General features: G+C 42.9%; 1 non-coding gene across 1 annotated transcript; it reads left to right on the top strand.

The window, feature by feature from the left end:
* Positions 1–776: 776 nt before the first annotated feature.
* LOC116756220 lies at positions 777–883 on the top strand. Its single transcript, XR_004350589.1, has one exon. It is a non-coding gene; the product is annotated as a U6 spliceosomal RNA (small nuclear RNA).
* The last annotated feature ends 24,572 nt before the right edge of the window (positions 884–25,455 follow it).

Raw genomic sequence — 25,455 nt, 5'->3', positions numbered from 1 at the left:
TACTTTATCTATGTAATGCACTAATTATTGCCCACCCCCCAAAAAAATCTAGCTTTCATACAAAGTTACAGTTGATATTAAACTCATGGAGGAAATTTAAAGACCTCAAACTAAGTAAATTTGTGGCCCACATTAGGCTGGAGGCCCAAGTCAAAGGGTTTTTCTACTCCTATAATTTAACTTAGCTCAGGCCCTGATGCAGAGTCATGCTTAATAAACATGAACTTGATGGGTGGATGGGTTGATAAATGGAGATATTCACACATGAAGAATAGATAAACGAGCACGTGAAAAGTGAAACAATAATGCTTTTTAGTAATGACTTTTGAGGAATATTAGTAATAAACTGTCCAACCAAACAAAATAATCCAAACACTATCATCCCTGGTAAACTGTCTACAAATAAAGCATGACTCTCATGATCTCTATAGTTCTGTTTTGACAGTATGGCTGCTGTGTCTGACGTATCTACGATCCTTTTGTTTGTAACAGCAGCACCTTAACTGGATGACTTAAATGAGAGGAGATTGCTTGAAAATTTTTCTACAATTATTGAAATGCACATTTCAATTTTCCTGAATTGTGCAAAAGTAATTTGGAAGATTAATTTCTGAGAACACCTAGTGGAATTTTTAAAATCATAATTATTTTTGATATTTGCACAGTCCCCCCTGCCCACATGCATATGCACTATTACCAACGGCTATACAACATATGAAATTATTGAAGAAGTTGCCATCAGTACAATATGGATTCATCACTAAATGTTCAGCCTCATGCTTGCTTCGGCAGCACATATACTAAAATTGGAACGATACAGAGAAGATTAGCACGGCCCCTGCACAAGGATGACACGCAAATTCATGAAGCGTTCCGTACTTAAAAAAATAATAATAAATAAATGTTCAGCCTCACAAAAGTAAAACAGATTTCCATGTTCAGTTCCAGAAGTGTGGTGTTCCATTTTATCTATTTATCTGGGGCAAAATCTGCAAAGATAAATCCATACCAAAAGAATGTGGCAGTCTTTTGCAATAAAGATTAATGTTATTGCAAAGAATCCCTGAGATTCAAGAGAGATGGAAAGCACCATTGCAAAAGCTAGAAAAGTGAGAGGGACTGGAGAATGTTGGTGGGGAAAAGAAAGTAAATACATCTATGCTACAGACGGGTGGGGTATTAGAATGTACTCAGAGGGCTCCACCACACATGGTTAGGAAGAAAATCAACAGAAATTTGGACAGTGGAGATCACAAATGCTTGATTAACGTGTGAGAAGTTAACTAAGTGCTTAGAGGAGGTTTTATGAAGTAATGTGAAGCCACGTTTCTTTCCTTTGATCTACTTGGATGACAAAACCAATTGGAAAGAAATATTGAAAGAAATTACACAGGAGAAAAATAGTAGCAAATACTTATATAACACCAATTATGGTTTGGGCACTCTTTAAGGGCTTTATACATATTAACTTATGTAATTTTGACAATAATCATTCATTCATTTAGCTCACCAACACCTGTTGAAGCCTTTCTTGTATTTGGTATATTAGAAGGGATGGTGAGAGACTACACAGCTATACAAATCCAGTCCTTACCCTTAAGGAGCTCACAGTCTATGGCATGAAACAGACACATCAAATGTATTTTTTAATTTTTACTGGAGTATAGTTGATTTACAATGTTGTGTTAGTTTCAGGTGTACAGCAAAGTGAATCAGTTATATACATATATCCACTTTTTTTAGATTCTTTTCCCGTATAGGCCATTACAGAGTATTGAGTAGAGTTCCCTGTGCTATACAACAGGTTCTTATTAGTTATCTATTTTATATATAGTAGTGTGTATATATCAGATCCCAATCTCCCAGTTTATCCCTCCCCCACCTTATGCCCTGGTAACCCATAAGTTTATAACAGTGTTAAACAGGTATGTATTTGGTATATTGTAGACATAGGGGAAATAACACCTCTGCTGGGGTCTGGAGGGGAGTTCTTAGAGGAGACAAGAACAAGGTTTGGATGTCTAAATAGGTGGTTTCTAGATCAATAAGAAAGAAAGAATATGGGCATATTGGGAGTGAAAAACACAGCACTGGAAAGTGGCAGGGCTTGCTTGTATCTCCGTAAATATCTCATTGTAGCTGACAGTGAGAGAAAAGGAAAAGACACAGGTGACCAAGACTTTGAGTGCCATACAGGCAATATGGAGCCACTGACAGATTTTAAACAATGAAATGACATTGTCCAGAGACTCTACAGAGGATAGTTTTGCAGGGTTAATTCTAAAACAAGATAAATTAAAATTAATAAAACGTGACTAGGGATTGAAATAACATATTAGGACTGAGGACTAAGAAGGTAGAATAGATTCACCAGTGTTGAATATATGTAACTAATAAATATACTATCAAATAGTAGAACACAGACTTTTTATAAGTGGGACCAGGTGGTCAAGAAAACCATACATCATAAAAATATTGTCTCCATGTTTTAGGCAATGCTTTGGTATTGAATATACTTTTAATCTTGATTTCTATGAATCTATTATAAAATTAGTAGTTTCCAAACTTTTTTAGTTTTTTGAAAAATTTTTAATTGCAGTATAGTTGATTTACAATATTTTATTAGTTTCAGGTGTACAGCAAAGTGATTTGGTTATACATATGTGTATACATCTATATCCTTTTTTAAAATTATTTTCCATTGTAGTTTATTACATGATATCGAATATAGTTCCCTGTGTTACACACTAAATCCTTGTCGTTTATCTATTTTATGTATGGTAGTATGCATCTGTTAATCCCATACTCCCAATTCCTGAACTTTTTTTTTATCATTCATCTGTATCAGTAAAGAAATTTGAATGCACCTCCAATAACTATATACTTACTAATTTATTTGTATATTAGATATGTGTGCAACTGTCACTGGCATCTCAAGGGAAGATTCATCACTAATGATAATGACATAAATTCATATTTCAAAAGATATCTTTGATCAACATTTGATTTCTATGGGCTTTACAACCTGTCCAGAAAAGAGCTCACCATCTTTTTCCTCCACCCTCCTATGCTTCTCCTCTGAGTAGAAGTCATAGCCAAACACACGGTCCTCCAAACTAGACACCAAAGACCCTTCACTGACACCTCGTTCTCCTTTCTTCCCTAGAAAATCTAGTCAGTATCATTTTCAGTTATTTCCACCTTCTAAATACCTTGGGTATCAGTCAGCTTTTTCTTCCTAAATGGCAGCCCTAATTTCAGGGGCCATTTCTTCCTTGGGCTCTGAACTAAGACAGCTCTGATTAAGATGTTAGCCACACCCTTAGTGCAATGTGACCTTATACAAGTTATTTAACCTCAGTTTCCCCATCTGTTAAATGGGATAATACATTTTTCACAGAGTTGTTATGGAAACTGAATGAGTAATGCATGTAATGCTGTACAAAATGCATTTGTACGGTGCAGTCACATAGCAAGCAGTTAGTTTATGTAAGCTATTATTACACTTTAGTCTCCCTACTGCTAGCCTCAGATCTCACCTTCCAACTCACCTCAGGTTGTGTAAAAGTGATTTTCTAAAACACAAATTTGATCAGGTCACTGTCATGCTTAAAACAGATTTTCCATGCCTCTCCATCAACTACAAGACCAATAGAAACATTTTGTTAGATAAGGCTCTTCAATGAGACAGCCTGTATCTTTAATTCCAATCCTATTTCTGCCACTCCTTAACACGTCTCTTATGCTACAGATGTACTGAAATATTTGCACCCCTTCACATAGACCACATTCTCTCCATCCTCTGAGCCTTTGTTCTTATGCACAAAATACCTTTGCCCTCTGTTGTCACCATGCTTCCAACTGTCATGTTGTAGCTCAGCCTTCAGCATTCAATTCCGGTGATGATTCTGATATGAATCCTTTCCTGGTCCTCATGCTGAAGGATGGAGTCGATTATTCTCATCATCTGTGCTCCTAAGACCCTCTCTGTATTCCCTAGTCACAACACCCTGCATACTGTTCTGTAGTCACCTCCTCCGCCCCAGCTCACAGTGCCCTGTAGCACGATTACCCTAGGAGGTGTTTCCCCAACTAGATGGTGTGCTCCCTGAAGGAAGGGCCTTAGGATCTCGAACAGCAACGTCACACCTAGTAAGGGTTCAAGGCAGGCTTGGAATGTCTCCTCGGCGACTATATTTTCACTGTGTGGGTGGGAGGGGGAGACATTTTCCCAGCAAACCTGCCAACATCCCAATTCCCCACATTTATGGAAAGTCTTTGCTTTACATTTTGAAGCCTTCTGTAATTAGCTGTCCACTGGCAGTGGGGGAAATCCTAAGTTTTCCTCTAAGCACGACTATGTGGTTAGAAGACTAGCTGTCTAGTGGCAAGAGCATGGACATGGGACCCTGACCCCTGCACTGGACTCCCTGCTCTGCTAATTTTCAGTTGTTTGATTTTGAGCAAGTTACATAACTTTTCTGAGTTTCAGTTTGCCCTTCTGTAAAACAGAAATAACAGCAAACCACACAGGATTGTCTTAAAGATTCAGTGAGATGATTTGTGTTAAATATTTAGTACACAGTATGAATTTAATAAATGATCAACATGGCAGTTCTCGTTTTTATCACCCTCAAAGTTCAATGAACATACACCACACACCCACTAGGAGAGCTACTATAAAAAAACAAGACAGGCTGTAATGGTACAGCCGCTGTGGAAAACCTCATGGCAACTCCTCAAAAAAGTAAACATAAAATTACCATATGCCCCAGCAATTCCACTTCTAGGTATATACCCAAAAGAACTGAAGGTAGTTGACCTGAACAGATATTTGTACACAAATGGTCTTTGCTACATTATTCACAATAGTCAAAAGGTGAAAACAACCCAAATGTCTATCAGTGGGTGACTGGATAAACAATACGTGCACACCTGTACAATGGAACAGTAGTCAACAAATGCTGTATGATTCCGCTTATATAACTCAAGTAATCAAATTCATAGGACAGAAGGTAGAATTGCGATTTTTCTGGGGCTGGAGGAGTGGGGAATGGGGAGTTAATGGGTACAGAGTTTCCGTTTGGGAAGGTGGAAGAGTTCTGGAGACAGATGGAGGTGATGACCGCACAACGTGAAGGTACTTAAGGACACTGAACTGTCCACTTAAAAATGACTAAAATTTATGTATAGTTTACTACAATAAGAATTCCATCAACAAGACTTACTCAGATCTGAAAGAATAATTAAACAGCTCTCGCAAAGCTGTTAGAGTGAGGCCAAGAAGACTCCAGGTTCCTTCAACTCTAATCTGATTCCTTTATCCCAGAACAATCCTGAGATCTGAAAGTCCTTATTTTCCATGACCAAGTGAGCGTGTGTACGCACGCGCACGCACACACACGCGGAGTCTCTGGGACCCAGGGAGACACAACCTGGAAACGGGGCTTGCCAGGATTAGGGAGCCAGGGCCAGCCCATGTATCACTCACCCAGAAGACAGCCCTCCCTGGAGAGAAAGAACCTCATAGTCTCCTCACAAAGAGGATAATAAATTCCGATTAGCCAAGGAAGCTCGGAGTCTAAATACCAGCGAAGCTCAGCCCCTGCAAGTGGGGACGAATCGTCTGAAAGGTCATCCCAGAGACACTGAACAAAGGGCCTCGAGCAGCTGGGTCTCTTAATTTGAGGAAACACTGAAGCTTTTAAAGACACCAGAGGCAAAGCTGGAGAGATGGGCAGGTGGAGCGGCCTTCTGAGCACAGAGAGGATTTAATAGGAAGGGAAACACAAGCCCCACAGGAGGCTCCAGGGCCCTGCAGCCACCACTTCTCTAGGCCAGGCTGAGGGCCTCTGGAAGGAGCCACCATCACCTGCACTAGGCTGGCATGGCCCTTCTTGGCACTGCATTGAAACAGAGTGGCTCTGATCTCAGCAATTAAGGCTTTAAAACCACAAGCCTCAGGGAGGGAGAGAGGCTCAAAGGAACGGCCTGCCATATACCTCTGTTCACTCTGTTCCAGGCTGTGGGCTGCTGACACAGCCCCGTCTGTCTCCAGAAAATTCCAGAGGCCTCTCAGGAATCTAAGGCCAGGCCTAAGCCAGTGGCCTTTTGCCTGGGCCCAGAGGTTGTAAGATAGAAAGCTCTGTGGGAGGGCCAGGTGGTCGGCAGGAAGTGGCCTACTGACCTGCAGCCATTCCCAGCTTCCAATAACCCTCTGGGAAAAAAATCGAAGGAAGGAGAATGAAAGGGGCGTCTTAACTTGAGCAAAAAACTGAGCAAACGGCCTCCTCCCGCATAGAGGACACTGTAAGCGTAGGACCGAGTCGAATCGCTCAGTCCCTCAGTCTGGAGCAAGGGACCAGAACTGGTATGCACTGAGCATATATGACTGTTTGACCAAAGAAAGGAACTCACATCACGGACCAGCCGCTTAACAGAGATTTTCTCACTGACTTTAATCGTTACAACTTTGTGCAGGAGGTACTGCTGTCCCCATTCCAGACAAAAGAAAATGGCAGAGGCCAAATCTGAACCTACACCTGGATGGTTCTAAGATCTTCTCTACCATATTATGCTGCTCCTAAATTGGACCTTCCACAAATATTGGCTCCCTAGGCCTTGCAGATTGATTCTAAGAGGCTTACTAGCTTGTCAAGTATCACACCGTCCATGAGTTACAGAACTGGGACTGGAATTCATTTCTGACCGATTCCGAAGTTGACGTGCTTTCCTCCATGCCTCATATATCTTTAGTTAAAATAAAATAGTCCTGTGGCTTCTTGCCAATCAGGAAACATTTTGCTCCTTCACTCTTGAAGCCTAAGCCCTTTAAAGAGTAGCTCAGTAATTGCACTGCCCCTGTGCCCCAGAAGTCACAATTTACTGCAGAATGAGGTGACATGAAACAAAACAGACACATCTCCCAGGCCAAAGAGGGGCTGTCTGGATCGTACAGACCTGATGACTTTTATCGAGAAGATCTGAAGCTCATTTCGGTATAAAAAGTGGTAGAGGGAGGTGGCAGTGTGTGTTTGAACTGATATGTGTTTACTTCCCACTCAGGGAAATTATTCTAATTTTTTGGTTTTGGTGAGGTAAGACCTAGTCGGCTTGAGCTATGGAGATGACCGATCATTTCTTGAAGGGAAATTAGTTGTCGTTACCCAAAGCAGTAAGAGTGGGTCTCCCTTTGACGGTTCATGTGGTCCAGAAAATGCAGGTCTCTCTCTGCTCTTCGGATTTCAATACTGTAAAGGTTTCATAGGAAATACATGCATATATAATCAGATACTTCTTATTGTCTTGGGGGAAATGTTGCCAAGAGCAGGAACATACAAATTGAGAGGAATGGAAATCATCTAGGATACTGCTTAATACCTTATAGTTTCAGTCAAAATGACAAAGACCACTTTAAAGATTACTCATGCCTAATGGGCAGGAAATAGTTAACCCACAGAGGCTTGAAAGAGACCCCTCAAGTTGTTAAAAAACCATCCCAGGGCCAGGCAGCTCCCATGAGCACCAGCTTTGTAGTAGAGACATTCACAGTAAAGAAAGCATTAAGGATGGGATGTCTCGAACAATGGGAGAAATTCTTCCATTACAAGACTTGCGGTGCCAACATTATGCACACTAGATATTCTGAAAAAATTCCTTCCACAAATGTTTATAAATGCTAGATAAAATGAACAAACGTTCATTTAGATGCATGATTTGAGATCATAAGAAAGAGAAATTCTCAGAGGTCAGAAACGAAGAAGAAACTCGAAAGCAAGGATGTAGGCATGTGTGCTGATACCGCAGCTACCCTGAAGTGACCAGGGTCAGGCAAGGTCGCTCTCAGTAATCTCAGGGCTTTAGTTTTAATGCCCATGCGGTAAGAAGACATGAGATCTTGTGCTTATGCAAGGTGGGGAGAGTCAGAACTTATTCACTTGCACAAAAAGAGGATCTATGAAGAATAACACATACAATAAAAGGATAAACCAAAATTAATCAGCCTACCCCCAAAGAGATGACAAGAAACCTTGTCCCCCTCAAACAGTTGGCAGTTAGGAAAAGTCTGTAACCACCAACTTGCACCACATGTATATCTAAAGCCCTAATTGATTTCACTCATATGATCCTGAAACCACCGAGCTGGAATATTACACAGAATAGGTTCTAGACTTCCAATGCCCCTGAAGCATCTATAAGAAGAAAATATCACCACTCTTATGGGCATATATATGCAATTAAAAATGGACATGATTTCCACAGATAAAGACCTCCTCAAGATAACTCTCAATCCAAAGTAGAAACATATCCAAAAATTGATCTATCGTGAGTGTCGGCACAAACAAAAATGGTAGAATTAAGCCCTAAAGAACTCAGATAATCCATTTCATAGATGCTATAAAACAAGTATATTAAATAGTTTAAAGGTATACCAAATAGCTCCCCCCCAAAATGAGACACCCAGAAAAAAGAGCTACTTTTAAAAGAATGAACTAGAACTTCTAGAAATGAAAAATATAGTCATTGAAATAAAAAATCCAGTAGACAGTCTGTACCTGAAGAGAGATCTTGTGAACCAGCTGATAGGTCTGAGGGCATAAACTGAAGCCATTTGATACAGTAGAAAGAGTATGGACCAGTATGGTCAGATGGGCTGGGCTGAATTTTGCAAAAGGGGTGCCACATAAAATTACAAAATAGAAACTAGTACTTACGAAGTGTTCATTATGCACAAGGCACTATGATAAACACATTATACATTACTTCATGGAATACAATTACAATGCCTATGAGACAGGCGTTATTGTCTCCATTTTACAGATGATAAAACTGAGACTTAGGAAGACAACATCTTGCCGCCCACATTATGCCAATAATTCAAAGAGCTAGGATTCAAACCCAGGTCTGTCTCACTCCAAAGTCCAGTGTCCTAACCACTAAGGTTTACTGCCTGCCCCATTAGCTTCCAATTCAATTTAAATCAGCTGTGTAGGCTTCTGTTGCCTGAGCATAGGAAAAATATTTTATTATGAACTTTCCTCCTCTTGAAGACCTAGTAGAGCCTTTCAAGAATATAGTTCACAGCTCTCTCCTCACTGGTAACAGCAGAATTTGATTTACAGCTCACACCGTAGGCAGGAGGATTGTGGGAGACTTGAGGGTTAGGCAGGTATCCGGTGTCAGCACAGGCAAAGGGCAAGTTCAGAAGTCCGCCAAGTCTGCAAGGCTCAGGCAGATAAAAGTGATCAGCGCCTGTTATGGAAGAGTCCGAGAAGTCTGTAAAATGCTGGAAGATTGGGATGACTTTGAAAGTCAAGGCTAGCAAAAGGCTCCAAAATGTGGTAGTTCAGATGATTACAGAGATCAGTATTATCGAGGTGCAATTGTGATTTGGATAAGGAATGAAAGTTATTTTCCTGTTGTTTTATTCTCTCATATTTCCAACTAAGGGCTGGCAGCTGAGCCCCCAGAAGAAGCTTGAAAAGCAGAAATCACCCTTGCCTCTGACTACGCCAGAGACAGAGGCCATATAAGATCAGACTCTTTGCCTGGTGTGCCCCAGCCCAGGGTTGTATCTCCAGAAGGTGATGACCCCCTAGTAACACTTTGCACAGGTGACCGTATTACTGAAGTTTTATACAAATACTAAAGCTCACTAGAAGTACTTCTAGGGATAGGTATTTTAGATTCCACTGCTAGTTTCTCAGTAAACAATTACTAAACATTTCTAAGAAATAAAAGCAAATTGCCGGAGACCCTGCAGAAAATGGTAACATTAACATAATGCATATGAACAAAAGTCAAAGCTAAGAAAGTGTACGTTGTCATAATTTGCTTTCTCCACTTTTAGATAGGCTCTTGGATAGTTAGCAAGGCTTGAAATGAGATAGACTGGGGACTGGGGCCTTCTACCAGAGTGTTTGCCCCCGGACAGACTTCTCCTCCAGCAACAGAATACAAAGAAACTATGAGGGACCGAAAATAACTACATGCTTGAGCCGTCGGGGCAATTATGAACAATAAGATACAAAAGGGCCACAAGTGAACTGACATTTTGGAGGTTCTGCGTGTAAAAGTAAGGTACTCCACTTCTGATGCACACGGCATCACCAAGAGAGCAGTCAGACCACCCAAGCCTTCCCTCCAGCCCAGCCCATCAACCTACGGATCCACCTCTCTCCTCCCCTTTAAGGAACCAGCCCCCTCCTCCCTCCGGGAGCAAGCGAATCACCTGTTTCTTGTTCTCACTCCCTCAAGCTGCAGCACCTGTCCCAGTAAAGCCTTGCCTGAATTTCTCTCCTGGCCTCATCAATTTCTATGGATTAAAGAGTCCAAGGACCTGGGCTGGTAACATACTTTGCCTAGTTAAGAGGTAGGATGTCTGGTGTAGTTATACCTCCGGGAAGGGGGGTGGGGGGCGATCCCGGGGCATGTGAAGCAAGTGCTGTTTTGTGCAGTTCAGTGTAGTGTACCCCACGCCTCGGGCCCAGCTGTATGGGGAATTCAGGTTGAGGCACTGGAAAAGCCCTCTGGAAGGCACAAGGGCCACTAGCAGAGGCTGAGCAGGTGGAAAGAGTCCCTGACCTAGATTATTAATCAACACAGGGATGATCCTAGATTAGAAATTTCTCCTCAAATGCCCATCTGAAATTCCTTTAAGCGAGTAGCCTCTTTCCTCAGTGTGGTATAAGACGTGTCTAATAAACCCAAACAGCTTCAGTTTCTCCTAAGGCAAAAGTAGGTAAACTTAAAGCTGTTTGGCAATTAATGTTCCAGTATTTTATCTTACTTGAAATGACCTGAATAGTCAATAAATTCCTATCATTTCATTTAATGTAGCAAAACTAAAAGTTTCAAGTAACCAAAATCTGGAGAGACTACTTTGATAGACATGCCCCAAACATAATTATTCCTATAGTGTTTACCTGACAGCTCTTATCTCAGTTACATTTACTTAAAAGTTTCATCATGTCATTTTCCTTGTTGATAAACAACAGAAACAATGTACACTTACTGACTTGCAGTAACCCTAGGTACAATAAGAGTATGATATCTAATACTGATGACTCCAAAGGCATGTCTGTATTAATCCAACTCACAAGTTCAAGCTAGCTTTAATAGCAGATATTAATTTAATAAATTCATTTGGCCAATTTCTTCTATATTTCTGAGAATTTATACAAGTGCTTAATTTCCTTTAAGCCAGTTAAATAGAGCTCATTTGCAAATTAATTTTTTACATAAAGACAGACAGAGCCAGAGATCTCATAGTTTTCCTGCTGTAGTTTAAAAAGGCCTCCTCTTTTTTCCCTCAGCTGCAGGGACTACAGTGATCAGATAAGTTCCTGAGAGCCCAGGCAGAACAGTTACATTTTAAAGGCACAGGGAGAGAAATGCAAGCTCCTCTTCTTTTCTCTCTCTTCTTTAAAGTCCTAGTAAGTAACCCAAGGCCAGAGTCTCAGGCAGTGTGGGCTGTGTTTGCATTTCAAGGCTTCCGTGCTCGACCCATGCCCACGATTGCAGCAGAGACTTGCAGGAGAAGTTGGATAGACAAAACCGCATAAAACATGGATCCTTTTAAATTCACTGACCGAGACTCAACATGTACCAACTACAGAAACTTAAACTAAAGTCACAAACGAGAAACAAAGAGATGGTCTTACCATGAGGCAGTCTCCGGAGGGACCTGGTTCAGCCCAGCTCCTCTCTCAACTGGCCCTTCTACCAGCCGGAGGTGGGAACACAAAACAGAAGAGTACTGGGGGGTCATGAAAAGGTGACCCAACGGGGAGTCTCCAGGATGAAAGGGGACAAGAGCAAAAGCTGGGTACTACGCGTGATTCCTGCACACGGCACCACCGAGGGGGTGGGCAGACTATCTCAGGCACCCCTCCCTCTCATCCACCAATCAGCCCCTACCCTCACCCTATTTAAGGAACCAGCCCCACCCTCCTCGGAGAGCAAGCAAGGGCACCTGTTTCTTGTTCTTGCTTCCCTCGTGCTGTAGCGTGAGTCCCAATAAAGACTTGCCTGAATTTCTCATCTGGCCTCTTATCAGTTTCTACTGATTAAGGAGTCCAAGGAGTCAGGTCGGTAACCGAAATATTTATGAATGTCATGATGATAGGAATACAGTTTTAAAAGCCCTTCTCTCAATGAGTTCCCCAGTTCTCTAGAGTCAATACCATTAGCTCTAATTTACAGGTGGGAAAACTGAGGCAAGAGTAGTTAACGGGAATTACCCGAGGTCAAATAACTCGTAAGTCACAAGCTAGACTCTGATTTCAAGGTTCTCTGATTCTAAATCCTATACCCTTGCAAAATCTCTTGGTGCCAAACTGGTAGCTGACTTGAAGGAAGCACTTGCAAAAATGGGTTAAATGAATCTTATAGCGTGAAATGTATCAAGGATAAATTTAAGGGACTTCCTGAACTTATTCCCAAATTATCCATCAAAGAAGCATAGGAGAGTGTGCCAGCAGCTCACTGCAAGAAAGATTCAGGAGGTGTCTAGTAGGAAGAATAGCATAAATTAATATATGTGACATGGCCACAAAAACTGACCCATTAGGGAATTATGCTACAGCAGATGCCTCCTAGGATACCTTACTCCATTTCTTGGGGTTTCTTGCTGTTAAGAGGAAGACCCATGAAGTGGAGGATGTTCCCCAAAGAGCAAACGAGATGGTAAACTGTCAATATGATGGCAGCATGTCAAAGAATGAAACAACTCAACATGTTTAATTTAGAGAATCCATGATAAGAATGCAAGATATTCTCACCCCCAGGCAAATGTGGAAACTCCAGGACTTTTAGAAAGAAGAGAATTACCTCTGGGATACAATACTAGACTCTGCAATGATACCTGTCTGGATTTAAATTCTAATTCTACTACTTACCAGCTGTATGACCTTGAGTAAGTTACCTAACCTCTGTGTGTCTCATCAATAGAACAATAGTACGAATAATAGTACCTTCCACGTAGGATTACTCTGAAGATAAATTTAACGTGTTATTACCATAGCAGAGCATAAATCTCACTATATATTAAATATTTGCTGCTGCTTCTCCAATATGAGACTCATGAACTTCCTAAGAAGAGAATCAATCTCTCCAGCCAGGAGGGCAGCTTGGAGATTGCTTCCCACTTCCTGAGCTTTTGGGGAGCCCACGTTTACCTCAGGTGAGTCTTCCATTTGTATGGAGCGCTCTCAATGCCTGCAACATTTGGACCACAAGCCAAACCAGCCCAGAGAACAGAAATGCCTTTAAAACACAGCCCCCTAGATCTGCCATCTCCCACTTACTAGCTGTGTAGTCTAGTCTCTCGGAGCCTGAATTGTGTTACCAGCAAAAATGCCTTTTTGGAGTAAAGATGATGGAGAAAATGTATGTGGCTATTTCCAGCATCGTGCCTGGTACAAGACAAAATGCTCAGAACCTGTTATTTCTTTCCATAACTCAAGAAGAAAAGCTGTGACAATGTGATAGTTCTGGAATAAGCTCCTTGAGTCAAACAGGTCCTGAACGCCATGACGCTATGAACACAGAGATGAATAAAGTATGACAGCCCCCGATTCTGAAAGTGCTCATGGTCTGGAAGAAGAGACAGTAAAGAAACAAACAAGACAATAGCATGGCAGGATGGGATCACAGATGGGGGTGAAAGGCAGCACTCATACTCCATGACTTGAGGAGTAAGTGGGAGGTGGATTTGGAGAGAAAGGAAGTAGACAGCAGTCTTAAAGACACTTAGAAGAAGAGAGGGAAGGAAACAGAGAGGGAGATCCAGAGTCATCCGGAGGAGTGAGTGTGTGTGTGTGTTTGGCCAAGGCCATATTTATAAATTCAAAGAAACAAACAAACAGTGAAGACGTAGTAATTTAATATCAATATGAAAAGGGCAAGCATCAAGTAAGCCCAGTTGAAACTCCTGGGGTGTGTCCTCAGAGTTGACTGATTGGAGTACAGATAAGCTGGCCCTGTCTCTTGTATCTGGGTGGAAAGTCACAGTGGATACAGGGACAAAGGGACAGTTCCAGAAGTTCCTATTCTAGAGATGTGGCCAGACTCTTAGCACCCCCAGAGGGATGAATCATTTCCTGAGCCCTCGGAGCCCCGTGGTCACCCATGAAGACAGCAGGAATTTCCCAAACTCTTCCCCTTTGGGGTAGAGGGTCTGGGTGGCAAACTGACAAATCACCACATTTGTTCCTCACTTTGTTTTTTGTTTTTCCTTGGGAATCAGCACATTTTGCATTGAGGTTTGCACAAAGCAAAACAGCTCCAGTGTCAAATGGAAATCCAGCAGGCTCTTCCCAAGATGTGCTGTTCCCTTTGTACACGCTGCCGACTTGGGAGCGGGGGCCTGGGACATAAAGCCTGCGCCTCTTGGGAAGCACATCCAGACAATGGTCTGTGTATGAAAAGGGGAACAGATTAACCAGGACTAGGGTGTCTCCCAATTGCTTTTCTTAAAGAAAGACTCTATTGCCAGGAAGCAAAGCACACACAAAAACAATATTAAAGCATACTGGCTTTAATATACGTAGAAATAACAGAACATGGGCAGGCTACAACTTTCCAAATCCCCTGGAAAATCCTTTGCAAGAGCATAGATGGTTTGTCAAATCTATACTCTTTGTCTAATACATTTGTTCTTTTGTTTGATCAAGGGGGGGGGAGGGAGCCGTCTAACTCATTATATTGGGGGAGCTGCATTCATTCCTTTGTGCTTCTTTTTCTTCTTCTAATCTTTATTAAAATCAAAAGAAGAAGCACTCTAATCCTTCAAATGATAATTTATTTCTCAACCTACAAAGTCAGAGTCTTCGCTTTTATTTTAAAAACAAATCAATGCAACGATTTTAATTAAAAAATGAAACAGGACGAACCGAAAAAAATAAATCGGCATTTGTTAGATCAACACACAAACTTGTTTACAATTAATGGGCAACTGAGCTCCTGGTGGTAAAGAATGTTTCACTGTAGTTGGTAAATTCTCTGGACTCTCACTGAAGTCTTTAGAGGGAAAAACACATCCAGAAGTCTCCTAATGAAACGCTCTAATCCTGGGAAATTTTATGCTTCAAAATGTGCTCACCTCCCCAACTCTGCCAGCCGGCCGCCTCCTTGGCTGGAAGACTCAGTGGGTTCTATTTTAGCAGGGGTTATTCATCTCAGATAGCAGAGGAGGTTTGGTTTTCTCACAAGGAGAAAAAAGGGCTCTGTGTTACACAGGAGACAAGCTTTGGCCTGCCTGCTGGTGGGTGGGGCTGGTAAAGTCGACTACGATCTTCAGGAAGGCTCAGGTTTCTTGGGCAGGAGAGAAAACCACATGGAATAGGAGGTGGACATCCTCGCAAAGACCACTGGGAAAAAAAATAGTGATTTCCTGAAGGGAGACCTAATGGAAATGGAACAGGAATATTTAAATGTCTTCAGTGTGTATTTATTTATTGAGAAGCTACTGAGTTCCAGCAGTGGGGCTTAGGGATTGCATTTCAAGAAGTGATCTTTCAATGAGTTCATCATGGCTCAGCGGTCACCCAGCACCCCCTGAGTCAGGCCCTGAGCTCAGCAAAGCAACGCTAAGAGGAGTCACACAGAGTCCAAGTTCACGGTTCAGTGGAAGAGCAAAACATATGATGAAAGTCGTGGCTGTCGTTACGCTAAGTTTTGTGGGACGTTACACGGAGCAATAGAAAGCCTCCTCTGGGGTTACCTCCGCCTCTAGACTGGGACAGGGAAGCTAGAGAGAAGTGAATTTCACCTGTGCTTTGAAGAGGAAGTAAGACTTGAGCGAGCGGATAGGGATGAAGAGCTTCCAAGGCAGGGAACGGTCTGAGCAAACTCTGGGCATAAAAGTGTGGGCAGCTCAGTGTGACTCAAGTATCAGGAGAAGGTGCAGAGGTGGAGGGACCAGGGGAGATGGTGATAATGGCAGAGGGGATGACTCCTTTCTGTTGACGTGATACACTCTTATTCATCCTTCCAATGTCAGCCTAAGCTTTATCTCTGGGAAGCAATCTCTGAGCTCCCCACCTGGGTCCTGGGAACTCCCCTGCCCCATACCCCATACTGTGTGTCCCTTGTTGGTCTCCCCCACTGATCTGTGTACCCCTACCCTGCTCCTTCCTTCTTTCCTTAGTGCCTAGCATAGTGCTTGGACAGTGAACTGAGAGTAGGATGCCAGGGGAAGATGATCAGATTTCCAGGGCCAGGGTGGAATGAGAAGTAAGGCTCCTCAGGACATCCAGCACTGACCCGTCACAGTCACGCTTAGGATTCTCAACTTAGGCTTGGCTGTAAAAACAGGGCATCTTGAGGGGAAACACAAAGAGTTAATAAGCCTTGGACCCATGGCCATGTGCACAAGCCATGAGGCAAAGAATTAGCAAATTAAAAATAAATAAATAACATCCAAGCCTGGCAGTTCTGTAAGGATATGTTCTAAGGGCAATAAATTAGTACAGGCCTTCTGGAGAGAAATTTGGTAATACATATCAAGAATGGGCAATCTAAAAAATAAAACAAACTAGTGGATATAACAAAAGAAGAAACAGACTAGGACTTCCCTGGCAGTCCAGTGGTTAAGACTTTGCCCTCCCATGCAGGGGGTACGGGTTTGATCCCTGGTCAGGGAGCTAACGTCCCACATGCCTGGTGGCCAAAAAACCAAAACAGAAAACAGAAGCAATATTGTAACAAACTCAATAAAGACTTTAAAAAATGGTCCGCATCAAAAAAAAGTCTTAAAGAAAAAGAAAAGAAAAGAAACAGCCTCACAGATCTAGAGAACAAACTAGTGGTTACCAGTGGGGAGAGGGAAGGGGGGAGGAGCAAGATGGGGCAGGGAAGTAAGAGATATAAACTTCTCTGCATAAAATAAATAAGCTGCAAGGATATATTGTACACTCAGAGAATAGAGCCAACATGTTATAATAACTATAAATGGAATAGAACCTTTGAAAATTGTGAATCACTATGTCATGCATGAGAAACTAATATACTATTACACACCAACTATGCCTCAATTAAAAAATTAATAAAGAAAAAAAGACCTATGAATCACTCTAAACTAGGTAGGAATTTATCCCCCAAAACTCATTTAAAAGAATAAAATGCATGGATGGAGGATACTACTCTTTGCAGCACTGACCTGAATGAGAAAAAGAAGTGAAACAACCTAACGGTCCAACAAGAGGGGACAGGAATACTATTGAGCAGTCTACGGTGATAGCCATGAAGGCTATGAGAAGATACGAAAGGCATGATAAAAGTGTAGGTGAGGGCTTCCCTGGTGGCGCAGTGGTTGAGAGTCCGCCTGCCGATGCAGGGGACGCGGGTTCGTGCCCTGGTCCGGGAGGATCCCACATGCCGCGGAGCGGCTGGGCCCGTGAGCCATGGCCGCTGAGCCTGCGCGTCCGGAGCCTGTGCTCCGCAACGGGAGAGGCCACAATAGTGAGAGGCCCGTGTACCGCAAAAACAAAACAAAAAATTGTAGGTGAAAGAAGCAAACATTTTAAAAGTCCATAATGATCATGACTCGTTTTCTTTTTCCAAATCTTATTATCATCATATTTTTCCTTTTTAAAAACTGTAAGTAACAGGTAATTTGGTACTAGGTCCCCCTGCAGGAGCAAAACGGAATTATTATGAAAAAGCAGAAAAGCAGACCTCAATAACATTGGCCTAGAACATGATGTGACCTTCCCCTGCCTGCAACCTGCTGAGACAGATCAGTGTTTTCAAGTGGATGGGTATCATTTGATAGCTGCTCTTTGAGCCTTACTTCAAGAAAAGAATGAGGTCATAAGGCTCAAGGGGCATCGTGGTTTATGAAAAGAAGCTCTTGTTCCCAGTCTCTTAGGGCTAAAGCAAACCATCCTGTCATACACCATCTCCTGAAAGCAAGACCCAGTCCATTTCCTTTGTGGTAGAAGCCTTCTCAAGGGGATCCCCTTGGGAATCCCTTCATGCCATGCCTCCTGGGCTCCTGACTCCCCCTTGTTTCATGGTACCAGGCCTATAGGGTTGTATGTTTCTTGAGCTTCCCCTTGGCTTTGATGCTCCAGGTAACAATACGCGGCATCACCATAGCTTCCAGTTACTGGATGTTTCTCTATGCCAGACACCATGCTAAGCTTCTTATCCACATTTTCTCATTTCGTCCTTATAACAACCCTAGGACTAGGTATTATTATTCCCACTTGAAAGATGAGGAAGCCAAGGCTCAGAGAAGTTTAAAAATCAGCTCAAGTTCAGAAGACAAGGAAAGTATAAGACCAAGATTCAAACCAGGTTAGAAACTATACAAACCATGTTCTTACCACCACTCCACCAGGCCGTGCCGATTCAGGGAAAAGTTGACATTCTTCGCTTCCCAGTGAAGAGCATTTTGGGAAATTCCCTTCTCTTGTTTGCCTGAAAAACTTCATCATTCTTGAGAGACATAACTACCGCTTTGCAAGGCATTCATATTAAATATGCATTACACCGTTTAGCTGGTCCCGGAGATGAGCAATTCACCTTTCTTTCCCTTCTCCACTCTGCATCTTTTTATACAAGGAAATCGGTGACCCTGGCATGTGTATGACAGAGGGCAGGGGAGAGGACAAGCTGAGAAAGGAAAGAAGTATGAGGGGATGAACTTAGCTCATGTCCAGGGACCCAAAGGGGAAAGCCCTGCGGAAATGAACTGTGAAGGCCGAGCCAACAGGGCTATCTGTCTGGTCCCTTCTGCCCACCGAATAGCTTCAGAATATAATTATTATAGGTTAATCGGGTCAACAAACTTGCTGGGCACTCTGACAAGCCGGGCAGCCTCAGGTTTCCACCTCAGGGTGAAACCAAAAGGGCTCTCTGGCTGCTCAGGAAAGATAATCAACTGGGAAAACTGGTCTGCTGAGAAATCTAACAGCCGCGCCACATAGGGATCCAAGTCACTAGGATCTCTGGGTGAAGGCTGCTGGCCGTTCCAATGGTCTAACCCACTGTGATCAGTCTGCTCTAGTCCCTACATTTCAAGACTGTTATCACTAATCTGGAACTTGTTTCTGTCCTAAAGCCCTGGCAATTAAAACATGCGCGATGGGCTTTGTTATAACAGAAGACCCAGTACAGGACGGTTTACAAAGAAAGTGTTGTAATTACAAAAATTCCAGTGCCCTTCGGAATGGTTACATAGGGGTCTTTTCCCAAGGTAAGTTGTGTGTGTGTGTGTCGTTTTCATCTACTGCATGTAATGTAAAGAGCCCAGGACTTGAATTGAGGACAGGAATTTAACCCCCTGGTGGCCACTGAGCAGCTGTGTGACCATGGGCAAGGAACTTAACCCCCGTGAGGCACTTCTGTGCAATGGGAATAATTATCTCCAACTCTGGCGGGGGGTGGGGGGCGGCGGGTCGTGAGAATAAATTAAAATAATGTAAAAGCACCCAGCGTTGGTGCAGTCGATCAACATTCATTCCTCTTTCCTTTCATTATTATCATGATCATCATCGTCACCCCTCGCCCTTTTTTCATCATCGTCAGTAACAACAGCATCCGCCAGTGCCCCTGACTTTCCAGGCAACCGTGAAAACACCCCAAGTGCTGCTAAATTACTGGCAACAAGGAACTGGTGAGTAAGTTATTTTGGGAAGTCAGGTCTTATCAGAATGCGCTGAGCTTCTTGCAGACCTCTCTGTCAGTCATTCTCAAGCCCCTCAGATACCCAGAACCTCTCTGTCTACTGAAAAGAACTGAACTATTAATGTCCCTCATAGAAGAAGAAGAAAGGGGAACCAGCTCCTGTGAATGTGGGTCAGGAATCACCAGGGTGGTAATGACTTGGTCTGTTCTGTGTTCTCTGGCCCTCCTTGGTCCTTCCATAAAAGCTCTCTGTCAGGAGCCCTGCTTGGCCATGGCATGATCGCCCTTTTGTTCTACAAATTCCTGGATATGACTCACAGAAGCGTTTAAGCACGTCTCTCTTCATGTTCCTAGGAATTTTCCTGACAAGAGCAGTCCCTATCCTGAGGCAATCATATTTCTCCTCAACCTCTTTCCAGTATCAGCTTGTTGCCTGACACCCTTGCGTAGCCAATTTCATAACATCGGTGAGCCTGGCTGCGTTTTCCTCAGATGCAAGCCTGGCTGCCCAGGACTGAGGCAGCATCACGCCCACAGTGAATCATTTATCCTCCAAGCCTTCGTCTTCAGCCCTCACTGAGGCAGAGTCCTTGGAAATAGCACCTCCATCCAGAGGAAATCAGTGCAAAAATTTGGGGGCTGTTATACGTAGAATGAGAATAAGAGGTACTCTTTCCTGTGTCTCTGTAATTCTATTTCTGGGAATCTGTTCTAAGGAAATAATCTGGAAGAATTTGGTTATAGAGGCTGGTAGTTATCGAGCACTTACTATGTGCCAACACTGTTCTAATTGTTGCATGTATATTGACTTATTAACCACCAGCACAACTCCACAAGGATGTATTAACATTACCTTCATTTTGCAGATGAGGAAACCAAGAAACAGAGAGGTAATTGTGTTTATGTTCATGTTCCTTGAGTGTATAAAAGCTGAACTGAGCCCAGGCAATCTGATTCCACAGGCTCTACTCTTGACTTCTATATTAATGCTACCGCAGTGTGCAAAGCTTGCTAATAAAAGGAAGAAGAAGAAAGAAGAGGAGGAAGAGAAACACATGGAAAAGGAAGAAACGGAGATGGAGGAAGCTTTAGAAAAAAACATTAAATGTATCGTCATCGATGATAGTGAACATCAGGCCCAGGGTCATTCTGGCAGGGACTCTGGCATCCCAGGTGCCCAGAGCTTGATCCAGGAGAGGGCTATGGGCTCCATGCCCGGCAGATTCCTCATCCTGTAGGGAAGGGCACAGCACTATAGTAGGACAAAAGTTTACAAAGTTCGTATGGAAATTAATAGGCCCCTACATTCCTAGAAGTCAATAAACAGAGAGAGTGAGGGTTATTTGTTTGATTATTAGAATAGGGAAGGAAAAAATTCCAGTCTTAATAACTTGAATTTTAAATGACTCTAATCCTCTCTTCCTCCTAGACCCTCTTATTTATCTATATTACTATGTGAAGTTTCTGGTGCTCTCAAAAGAGTTACTTGCCGTGTGGATTTTTTAAAACTTGTGTTGTATATTTAAAAAAAATTTTTAATAAAAAGATGTCATTTTACACTCTTGTCACCTAGAGTCACCCTTCTAGAAAGCAATCAGGGACTTTTATCCTGTACAAAAATTTCTTCAGAATAGTTGACCAAGGAAGTCTCTTCCTGAAAATTTCCTATACTGAATTTATTGAAGAGAAGCAAACAATTTTACCCAGGAAGATTAATCCAGCGTTACTTATAACAACAAATATTAGAAACAACTCTAATGTCCAACAGAGAAATAGTTAAGTATCTTAAGGTAATATCCCCTCCTTGGAATAATACGCACAAATAAAAGTGATAATTTCAAAGGTAAGATAGCAAGCTGGGAAAATACTTATCACTTAATGAAGTGCGGAAAATAAAACACCAAAATTATATTTATATATATAGAATCATTACCCTCAAGTGAAATACACTTTTGCACATGGACAGAGGCTAGAAGGGCATACAAAAATTTTCAGGTTTTATGATGATAGGATAAGGGATAGTTTTACTTTCACTTGCTCCTTTCCACACTAAATATTAAACTCAGTGATAAAAGGGCGAGGCTTTGTAAGAGTTGCAGCACAGAAAGAAGTCTGGAGACAAGCGAGAAGACACGGGCTTTCCCCACTATCCGAAAATACGGCATTCCTATGAATCGATTCGTAAGCTGAAATGGCGTAAAGCAAAGAAACAATTACCATGGAACACATCTTGGTCACGGATGCACAAAATGAATGCAGATAAAGCACAGATGCTCGCGCAGTTCAAAGCTCTGGAGGCTGGATGCTGAGATGGTGAGCGCAGTTCCCAGGGAAGGCGCTTGGCGGCGCCACCCCCACTGAGCGGGCGTGCACGGCATCTATAAAGGCTCACTGCAAGACAGACGCGGAAGGCAATTTCCAATTTTCACCTTTTCGGTTAGCGAAAACAGGTGCTAATGTAGGTCTTCAGTAAAAGCGAGGTGGTGTAAAGTGAACTTTTGGAAAGCAATGAATACCTGTAGGTAGAAGGCTTCTGCCGATCAGATGTGAGATCCTAGTAGTGAACTTGGACCGTGGCAGTTGGGGGAATCCTAGAGATAAGATACAGTGAGTGAGGGGCTTCCCTGGTGGCGCACTGGTTAAGAATCCGCCTGCCAATGCAGGGGACACGGGTTTGAGCCCTGGTCCGGGCAGATCCCACATGCTGCGGAGCAACTAAACCCGTGCAGCACAACTACTGAGCCTGCACTCTAGAGCCCACGAGTCACAACTACTGACGCTCTCGTGCCTACAGCCCGTGTTCCACAACAAGAGAAGCCACCGCAATGAGAAGCCCGTGCATCACAACGAAGAGCGCTAGCCCCAAACAGAGAGAGCCCACGCGTAGCAACAGAGAACCAACGCTGCCAAAAAAAAAAAAAAAAAAAGATACAGTGAGTGAGGGCAAAGGGGGAATCACTGATGATCCTAAAATTTAGGGCTTGAACAGAAAATAGGGAACAGTAGAGAAGAATTTCAGAGATGTTATATAGGAGGTGCCAGTGGTACATCCTTTTGACAATATCCAGTAGAAAGTTGGAATACAAGTTTGGAGCTAGGATAAAGTGTGACCCTGGTCCCCAAGTGCCTATATGTGCAGAGGATGTTTTTGTGGCCATATCGAGATCTGAGTCCATGGTTCTTACTGTATAGAATGTGAAACTTGGACCTGCATGCTACTCATGTAGGCTGACCTTTGTGATCGCCAGACTTAGAGTTCTGTATTAGTTATCTATTGCAACATAATATATTGCCCTAAAACTTTGCAGCTTAAAGCAACAGTTATTATCTCACAGTTTCTGTGGGTCAAGAATCCAGGTTCAGCTTATCTAGGTGTCTTTGCCTTAGGATCTCCCCAAATGCTACAATCAAGGTGTCTGCAGAAGCTGCAGTCATCTCAAGACTCATCTCAGAAAAACAAAAAAAGACTCATCTCAGGAAGGATCCATTTCCAAGCTCACTGATACGGCAGTTGGCAGATTCAGGTCCACCTTGGTTGTTTGCTGGAGACATGAGTTCCCTGCCACAGGGACCTCTTCTTTGAGTGGCTCACAGCATGACAGCTGGTTTCCAAGATAGAAAGAGAGAGAGGTGGGTTGGGGGGGAGTGGGGGGGAGAGAGAGAGAGAGAATGAATGACCCAAGGGAGAAGCACAGTATTTTTAGAACTTAATCTCAGAAATGGCATCACACCACTTCTACTTTATTTGTTAGAAGCAAACCAAGTCTAACCCACACTCAAGGGGAGGTAATGACCTACCAGGGGGTGGGGATCACTGGGTGCCATCTTGGAGGCTGAATACCAAAAGTTCCACAGAGATAAACGGAAGCGGTTCCACACCATCACCAGCATCGCCAGCATCTTTGCCACTCACTACTTACCGTTAAGAAAAATATGGAGTTGGCTTTTGCCGAACCATAGAATGCCAGACCTTGAAGTTCTCTTCAAAGTAATCCAGCTCAAAAACTCTCAGTGCAGTGTGGCCAGCTGTTTCCATTCTCCCCTCTCACACCCATGCCCATGTAAATAGTCATCTGATTCCCTTCCCATACCCGTGCTAGGCAGCACTCATCACTCAAGCACATTCTCACTCACATTCCCACTCAAGCAGGATCTGCCCTGAGAAGCCTTCTCACCGAAGCCCTCCAGTAACATAAGCTCAATCAGGGAAATGTATTTTCTGTCACTGATCCAGTCCAAGCCTCTCATTTTACAGAGGAAAACTGAATCTCAGAGGGGTGAAGTGTTACTTCTGATCTGATGCCATTGTCTATCTTCTTCCCATCACTCACTGTCTACTTTACAGCTCCCCTCCCGGCAAGTTATTTTCCCGTGAAGTACAGCTCTCCACTTCTCACATTTGAGGGGTTGTGTGTGGGTGAGTGTGCATAGACCCCAGACATATTCCACCGATTAGAAACAAAACAGTAAATCCAGCCCACACACATATGTATATTTACAGGTGTATGTGTTTATATTTTTCTGTTTCTACTTCCACCCAATCCGGTCACCCCACGTCAACGTGGATATTAACAAATTGTTCTCAGCATCCTGCAGAGTGTCCAGGAAGAGTCTAAAATTTAAAGGACACGGGGGCCGAGACCCAAACCACTCACCATCTACATACCCCTTACACAGGACAGGGCCTGGCAAGTGATGTGCCATAAACATCTGATATCCGAATACACAGATGAACGCTTAAATGAATAAAACACATTAGTCATTTAGGCACCACTTCACTATTTTTGCCATATGTCAGTTTATATACATTTTAATATTTCTCTTTAAATTGATTCACTTTTTAAACCTAAATGATTTTTTAGACAGAAACAGTGTCGTTTGTTATCATAGATGTGAAAGGAGTTCCTCCTAAATCATATATAAATAAATTCACAGCATCCACAGACAACCTAGAAATCATATTGCAGACCACTAGCAGTGAGTGCCCTGCAATCAACAAATGAATGTGAAATCCCATAGCATGTGTTCACATTAGGGACCTCATAGGTGGCTCAAGAGGCCCCTTAGAGAGCCAGGGGCAGTGCCTGCCAGAAGGAGCCTTGCAAGAGTAATTGGTCTCTCTAACTCTGGGGAGAGATTATCGTAAAGTCTGTGAAATATAAGTGGGATCGAAAGAGGCGTGGTCAAGGAGGCGGCAGATAAGAATCCATTAAAATATTCTTTGGGGAGGCTGTTCTCACTCCTTGCCAGCATGCTAGACACTTTCACTCGTTCACTCATTCATCCAGCATGTTCTCAGTTACTATCCTTTCACCACACACTGATAAATGCTAGGGTCAAGGATACGATACTCAAGATCCTGGAGAAGCAAATGACACTGCCTAAGAAAGGCCTCACAGGATGTTCAGAAGTGGAAACACCTGCTTCCTTTAACAAACAACAGGTATATAAGGTTGTGCAGAGCAGAGACGGCATGGGCAAAGGCCTGGAGAGGTGAAAGATGGTGAGCATGACACATGTGGCTGAAGCATGCAAAGCCGCTGGGCGATAGCAGTGAGTCTATGAAAGGGAGTGGAAGGGGATGCGGTTAATGATGAAAGCATGGTCTGTGAAGGGCTGGGGAGCCCGGTTACAGAGACTGGAATTTACCCTAAGGGCAAAGGGGGCCATGCAAAGATTTTAAGCAGATGAATGATACAGCCAGTTTTATATTTTAGAAAAGTCACTCTGATGTGAGTAATATACACAGGAGATAACATATGCAGTTTTCTCATCTGTGCACTGGTTTCTGTAAGTTGCTTCAGAAGGCTAGCAGGAGGA

The sequence above is a fragment of the Phocoena sinus genome, chromosome 6 (genome assembly GCF_008692025.1).
Source record: "Phocoena sinus isolate mPhoSin1 chromosome 6, mPhoSin1.pri, whole genome shotgun sequence".
Classification (NCBI taxonomy): domain Eukaryota; kingdom Metazoa; phylum Chordata; class Mammalia; order Artiodactyla; family Phocoenidae; genus Phocoena; species Phocoena sinus.
This window is presented reverse-complemented; position numbering and strand designations above follow the sequence as displayed.